Genomic DNA, 8,401 nt, shown 5'->3' with positions numbered 1-8,401 from the left:
CTGGCGACTTTCAAGGATGTCTTCTCTTGGTGATAATTTGTGGATTTCTTTCTGGGTCAAGCATTAAGTCAGAGGCTTGTCATGAAGTAAGTTCTGAGAGAAAACGAGGAGCTCAAGCAGCTGTCTGCCTCCACGCCGCCATCTTGGCCGGAAGTCCTCTCTCTAATCTATTTATGATCTCATTCTTTATGCCTAAATCATGGACCCATTTTGATCTTATCTTGGTATATGGTGTTAAGTGTGGATCCATATTTAATTTCTGCCATACTAATTTCCAGTTTTCCCAACAGTTTTTTTCAAATAATGAATTTTTATCCCAAATGTTGGTATCTTGGGTTTGTCAAACACTAGATTACTATAGATGTAACCTTTTTTGTCCTTTGTACCTAATCTGTTCCACTGATCGACTGGTCTATTTCTTAGCCAGTACCAAATGGTTTTGGTGACTGCTGCTATATAATATAGCTTTAGATCAGGTACACCTAGATCACCTTCATCTGACTTTTTTTTCATTAGTTCCCTTGCAATTCTCGACCTTTTATTCTTCCATATGAATTTTGTTGTTATTTTTCTAGGTCTTTAAAATAGTTTCTTGGGAGTCTGATTGGTATAGCACTAAATAAATAGATTAGTTTGGGGAGTATTGTCATCTTTATTATATTTACTCGGCCTATCCAAGAGTACTGAATGTCTTTCCAATTATTTAAATCTGACTTTATTTTTGTGAAAAGTGTTTCGTAATTTTGCTCATATAATTCCTGACTTTTCTCTGGTAGATGGATTCCCAAATATTTTATACTCTCCACATTTGTTTGGAATGGAATTTTTCTTTGTATCTCTTGCTGTTGCATTTTGTTGGTGATGTATAAAAATGCTGAGGATTTATGTGGATTTATTTTGTATCCAGCAACTTTGCTAAAGTTGTGAATTATTTCTAATAACTTTTTATTAGAATCTCTGGGGTTTTCTAAGTATACCATCATATCATCTGCAAAGAGTGACAGTTTGATTTCCTCATTACCTACTCTTATTCCTTTAATCTCTTTCTCAACTCTTATTGCCGAGGTTAGCATTTCTAATACAATATTGAATAGTAGCAAGTTAAGTTCCTAAAGAACTAGCCTTTGTCATGCTTAGTAAACAAACTAGTTCCTAAAAGGAGGTGGCTAAGAAGCGAGATACGGTAGGTTCTTTTATAGAAGAAAAATAACCTTGAGGATTGACATCATCACTTGGACTTTTGATTAGATACTGTAACTGTGGGGAGTCACAATAATTTTGTCAAAGCAAGGAATTCAGTCTAGGAGTTCAATAAAGACCTAATGCAATAAATGTCCATTTAAAGATAACAAAAAGTCTACTTAAGAACAAAAGACTCACTTAAGGACTGGATAATTCTGTCCAGGCTCTTCCCTATTTGCCTCCAGGAGTAATTTGTCTTCCACTTGTTTACAATAATTCAGCCTCTCTCCAGCTAATGTTCCTCCCTTTGGTCCAGAAAACTACCAAAGACCTAGGGAAGGACATTAACATATATTTAACAATCTTTCTTTTTCTGCTTCAGATGAGAGAGATTCATGAGATATCCATTCCCCAAACTCTTTTCTGCCTGTTTTTATACTCCTATGTATCCCAATTAAGGAAAAAGTAAGTTCTTCCTCCTTTCCCCCCTAATTCCCTTTTTTCCTTTCTTAAAAGCCAAACAACAGGAAAATACCACATCCAGACCTAGAGGTATTTGTCTTTCCTTCTATTTTTTTTCCTGAGGCAAATTGGGGTTAAGTGACTTTCCCAGAGTCACACAGCTAAGAAGTATTAAGTGTCTGAGACCAAATTTGAATTCAGGTCCTCCTGACTTTAGGACTGGTACTCTATCCACTGCGCCACCTAGCTGCCCCCTTCTTCTATCTGAATGTAAATACTTTTTCATTCTTTTGTTGTTATTCAATTTGCCAATTTTTTTCTGACTCCATTTGGAGTTTTCTTAGTGAAGATAAGGACTCATTTGCCATTTCTTTCTCTAGTTCATTTTACAGATAAGGAAACTAAGAGTCATGCAGTTGGTAAGTGTCTGAAGCCTGATTTGAACTCAGGAAGATGATTCTTCCTCCATTCAATCTTGGTTCTAATTGCTTTATCACCATTTAGCCTCTTCTAATTGTTCAAATGTTCAAATAACCTTTTTATTCACCTTTGTTTGCATTTAAAAGTTTCTTCTAGATTCATCTTTTTTTTTTTTAACACAAAATCTTTATTTTATTTATTCTCCAGCTTCTTAAAATATGGTTTGCGATTTCTTATAACTGATTGTGAAATTATGATTTATTATCAGTAAATCTTTGAGTTGCATACCTATTTTATGTACCTATAAACCAGGTCATCTTAAAAATTTCTTGAGTCTGGGGCAGCTATCCCCTAGTACAGCGGATAGAGTACCAGTCCTGAAGTCAGGAACACCTGAAGTCAAATATGGGTTTAGGCACTTAACATTTACTTGTTGTATAATCCTGGGCAAGTCATTTAACTCCAATTGCCTTGTAAAAACAAACAAAAAATTTATTGAATGAAAAGGGATCAAGAATGGTTTAAGAAGCCCTTGCAGATGACATTCGGTTTCCTAGAATAAATTATTCTTGATTGTATGTCTTCATTTTCTTTTGGGAATATTGTATTATAAGATTTTCCCTTCTTTGTTGTAGTTCATGTCATATCTTTTGTCCTGACTGTGTGTCTTTAATGCTTGAACTCTTTTTGTATATTTGCATTATTATTATTATTAACTTGAAAGCTCTGGATTATAATTATGAATATCTGGGTACTTTTGGTTTGGGCTTTATTTCAAGATGTGATCAGTGGATATTTTCTAGACTCTTGTGCCTGGACATTTGATCATTAAAGTCTTCTCTTCCTTCAAGAGTTACCCTTTACTTTGAAAAAGGAGAATCACATTCTTTATCTAATCCTGGTTGTGCTCACTGTTCTGGGACAGGCCTGACTTAGGTTTGCTTGGTAGTTCAGATTTGGGTTTAGAACAAAATGGAGATGCGTGTAGTCATAAAATTTGTACAGTGAACTCACCCATTGAGCTCTGAGTAGCAGTTTTAGAAAACCAAAACAGATGCAATGGAATTTTACAAAGGGCAGCAAAGGAAGGTAAAGATATATACATCATAGAAGAGCTAGCAGAAGGGGAAGATCAAATCAGGGAAAATTATAAACAGGTTAGTAAACACTAGGGTTAAAGTTGAAATTTGTAGACTAACCATTAACATTGGAATTATACTTAGTTACTTGACACACTTATCTTAAGTAAATAGAAATAATGAGGCTGAGCCAGAAATTCTATCATTAACCAACCAATTAATCACTGAAGCTAAAATATGATGTTGGTTAAATTCTGCAAGTTCTAGCTAGTTTTCTGACTTGCTGTTTTAAGGAAGTAGCAGTCATAAAGGCAGCAGAAAAAAATCAAATTTTTACACCATCACCCAATCTGTTAATAAAGACTCTCTCATAAGGATATGACTTTGATCCACACCTTAATTATGACTTGAGACTTTATAATAACAACAATAAGCTATAGATAAAAAGCTGCAGGTGTTCGATTGTCTTGAATGAACATTTCCCTCTTGTTTTCCACCATCTCTTTATTAGCATTTAAATACTTCTTTTAAAAGCAATTTATTTTTTTTTTTGGAGAGTATAAACCTGGACTCCACCAGACAATGGGAGAAAAAGGTCAAGGAGGGGAGCGGTACTTCTGTCTATTTAATCTTGTGTTTTACACTTTGTGCTTTGTACTTCTTTATTGACAAATACCTTGTCAGTTGTCCTTTCTTGGTAGATCATAATGAATCTCTTTTTGTCGTTTTTACTCTGAGAAACCCTAATTTTCATTTAGGTTCACTGTTTCACAAAGTTTGGGGGCTCATCTAGGATATTTCTGCTTTGTGAGGAGTCTCTTCCCCACCAAATCCTTTGAGAGTTCTCTGGTGGTCCTTGGATTCCACTCAGGAATTCCCACTCTGATGGGAATCTCTCTTTCAAAGAAACCTATTCAGAGAAAGCAAACACAGAAATAGGCTAGCAAAAATAGAGGATTAATTTAGCCCAGGAGATAAGCCAACTGAGAAATGGTAACGTTATGAACAACTCAGGTAGGATAAGCAACTGATAAGCATAGGGGAAAGACTCTAAGTGATTAGCTCTTCCTTCGTCAGGAACTGGTGAGCTGCTTGAGTGACTGGGATGCCCAAGAAGAACTGTCCATCCCCTGAGGACTGGATATAAATTCAAAAGAGCCTTCAATACCAGGGCTGCTGGTTCCTGAGGTTTTGGCTCCAGAACTATCCTCCTCGATTCCATGATGGGGCTGAGAATTGGAGCTTGATCAATTTAGAAAAGCAGTTTGTGTTTGTGTGTATGTGAGCCTGTGTTTGTCTTTTATGTTTCTTCTCAGGTGAGTTACAAAGGGAAAGATCTAGCTATTTGAGATTTAAAAGTGCTTTGTTTTGTACATAATTAGACTTATACAAATAGCCTTTAGCTAGAGAGAGCAAAGATTGGTTCTGAGATAGGGAAAGTTTTTAACTGTCACACCAAAAGCCAAACCAAAACAAAACAAAAAAAAATTGACCTTTTTTTGTGGCTCTAGAACTGACCAATTGGGTTTGCAGAAATAAAGTAATAGAACTGGTAAAACATTTTGGCAGATTCTGGTGAGAGTAATTATTACACTGCTTAGCACTGTCTTTCTATCAGCTAACTTGAGTTGTAATTTTTTTTTTGAGGGACACTGTATGTAAATTTTTCTTTCTTTTTTTTTATTATTATAGCTTTTAATTGACAGAACATATGCATGGGTAATTTTTCAACATTCATCCTTGCAAACACTTCTGTTCCAACTTTTCCCTTCCTTCCCTCCACCCTCTCCCCTAGATTGCAGGCAGTCCCATACATGTTAAACATGTTATATATTAAATACAATATATGTATATATATATATATATATTTATACAGTTCTCTTGTTGCACAAGAAAAATTGGATTTAGAAAGGTAAAAATAACCTGGGAAGAAAAACAAAAATGCAAGCAAATAATAACAAAAAGAGTGGAAATGCTATGTTGTTGTCCACACTCATTTCCCAGTGTTCTTTCTCTGGGTGTAGCTGGTTCTGTTCATTACTGATCAGTTGAAACTGGTTTGGATCCTCTCGTTGCAGAAGATAGCCATTTCCATCACAATTGATCCTCACATAGTATTGTTGTTGAAGTGTATAGTGATCTCCTGGTTCTGCTCATTTCACTTAGCATCAGTTCATGTAAGTCTCTCCAAGCCTCTCTGAAATCATCCTGCTGGTCATATCTTACAGAGCAATCATATTCCATAACATTCATATACCATAATTTATTCAGCCATTCTCCAATTGATGGGCATCCATTCATTTCCCAGTTTCTGGCCACTACAAAGAGGGCTGCCACAAACATTCTTGCACATACAGGTCCTTTGCCTTCTTTAAGATCTCTTTGGGATATAAGTCCAGTAGAGACACTGCTGGATCAAAGGGGATACACAGTTTAATAACTTTTTGAGCATAGTTCCAAATTGTTCTCTAGAATGCTTGGATCTATTCACAACTCCACCAACAATGCATCAGTGTCCTAATTTTCCCACATCCCCTCCAACATTCTTCATTTTCTTTTCCTATCATTTTAGCTAATCTTAGAGGTGTGTAGTGGTATCCTTGAGTTGTATTTTTAAGCAGGCCTAATTTATATGACTAAAAGCCTTCTGAGGGTCAGAACTTGAGGCTTATAGAAAAACTACAAAAGGAAAAAACCACCCTTCCTGGGATTTTCCAAGCTTCTCAGGTTTGCGGCATCTATCCTGGCTAGGTTGTTGTCTCTCATGGTCTAGATTCTTCTGGGGTTTGTGCTGGTACTCAAACATCTTTGACATGGCCCCCCAGCATTTCTGGCATGGAGGGTGGACTAGTCGGGACCCCTGGGTACAAATTTTTCTTATCCTCTTCCTCAGGGTTCTAAAGTCAGCCAATTTCTTAAAACCCTGTAGATGGACTTGAAAGGACAGTTTTCTGCCATCTTACATTTTGGGGTTGTGTATTTAAATTGGAATTCTGATTCTGAAATTGTATGAAATAATTACTATTAACTAGTTAACTTATTTATTCTGGTATAAGATTTTTAGAAATGTGTGTACATTAATATTGAAGTATTGCTATTAGAAATTTAAATATGGGGGCAGCTAGGTGGCACAGTGGATAGAGCACTAGCCTTGAATTCAGGAGGACCTGAGTTCAAATCTGATCTCAGACACTTAAAACTTCCTAGCTGTGTGACCCTGGGCAAGTCACTTAACCCCAGCCTCAGGAGGCAAAAAAAAAAAAAAAAAAAATCTGTATTTGACTTGATTTTAAGTTAAAAATTTTGTTTCTTTGGTAACTTACCTAATGAGGTCACATGTTTGTATCTCCTAATTAGATGAAATATATTTAAACTACTATATTGCTTTCTAAATTGTATATTGGGTAATTTGTAAAAATTGTATGAGCTGTGCTTTAACATTTTGTTAGCCCAGCTGGATATATGGTTTAAATTTTGTGAAATTTAGTCCAAAGCTTTTTAGAATATTAATCTTAAGGTTTGTCTTTCTCTCTCCCTTTAACAAAGAAGTAAAAGCAAGAAAATTTGGTGAGTAGAGTTATGTATAATTGTAGAACAAATTGTATTTGAAAGGTATGTAACATGTCTAAAGATAACTAAGAAGTTATTGAGGAAGAGTCCCTTTGGAGAGAGGAAGCTTGGCTCCAAAATATTTAGGTTAGGTTTTAATGAAATGATAGCAGTGGGGAAAACTGAGATATGGTGGATGGATGTAAATTTTCCCCTGGACTCTGCTGCTTTAAGAAAGATTAATGGAATAATATTGGAACAAATTGTAACTAAATATGGATTGGTAGAGACTATCGATTCTGATAAAAGATTATATTTTACTTCTAAGGTTTTATAAGACATAATGGGGAGAGATTGCAAATTGAATGGCAATTCTATATACCTGGGCATTTGCCCTCAACAGGGAAAGTGGAGAGAATGAATCAGATTCTTAAGAAACATTACTAAATTAATATTAGAGATTAAATTGTCTTGGACCAAATGTTTACCTATTGCTTTGTTAAAGAATTAGAACTGTTCCAGAAATGACCTGGGACTTTCCTCATATGAGATTGGTTTATTTTATTTGGGAGGAGAAAGAGAAAGACCCTCTTTTGAAACAAAGACCCTATTTTGAAATAAGTTTTAAAGTAATTATATACTGGCAGTGTCCTCATCCCTTTTTAGTCCTTAGGAAACAAGGATTGCTGACAAAGACAACACCTTTGGAGTTTGCAATTTGCAGGAGAGTGGGTGCTTACCACATGTTGGAAGAAGCAGAGTGGGAAGGACCTTACCAGGAGTTACAGATGACTGAGACTGCAATCTGGAGCTTGAGAACACCAGGTTTAAATGACCTATTGAAGATTCTCAAGAATGGACTGTTAAGGACAATTTATAACCTCTAAAATTGACTTTGCAATTAGGAAGTTTTGGTGGGAGGGAAAATTAATTATGCTCAGAGGAATTTTAACATTATTGATGTTGTACCTGTTGTTTATATTTCTAGAAAAGTTTATAGGATCTCCTTGATTGGAATATGTTGAATTAACATTTTTCAGGATGAAGAATTCTGATAGGGTTCTTTAATGTGAAATTAAAATATTCTATATTCAATGTGAGTTTTAATTGATTATATTGAGTCATTTTAAAGTTGTTCCCATTGTTTAGGGAGATTCTGAAAACAGAGGTTTATATCTTTGTCCCTTTGGACAAGTTAATACCTGAACATATTTTGATATAAATTGGTTATTGGGCATCTGATTTGTGTAAGGTTGAATTTAAAACCCATCTACTTAGATATGAAGATAAGCTGTGAACTTTCTAGGATGAATCTGTTTCTGTTATCAATGTAAGATTATAGTCAATGCTTTTTTAGGATATATGACCCTTGAGAAGTAAATTCATGTGAAGCTTTGTTAATGAGGCTTGATATTTGAGATAAAATCTCTTGACACTGTAGCTGATATTATTTGGAGTTTTTAATTCAGGTATGATTGATGGATCATCAGGCCAGTAATCCACTATCTGAAAGGAATATTCCACAAATTACTCAGAAGAATGTGATCCTGAATTGTTACAGGTGGAGGTTAGTATCTGGGCAAGAGTTGGGAGGACACCCTTGGCCTCCACTTAAGGTGGAATTTTTCTGATTCAGTTTCCCATGTGTTCCTTTGAACAAGAACCCACCTGATTATTCCTGAGTCTGACTATAAAGTGGAATTGTTATT

The sequence above is a fragment of the Sminthopsis crassicaudata genome, chromosome 4 (assembly GCF_048593235.1).
Source record: "Sminthopsis crassicaudata isolate SCR6 chromosome 4, ASM4859323v1, whole genome shotgun sequence".
NCBI lineage: Eukaryota > Metazoa > Chordata > Mammalia > Dasyuromorphia > Dasyuridae > Sminthopsis > Sminthopsis crassicaudata.
The sequence above is the reverse complement of the archived record's forward strand: the minus strand, read 5'-3'. Positions refer to the sequence as shown.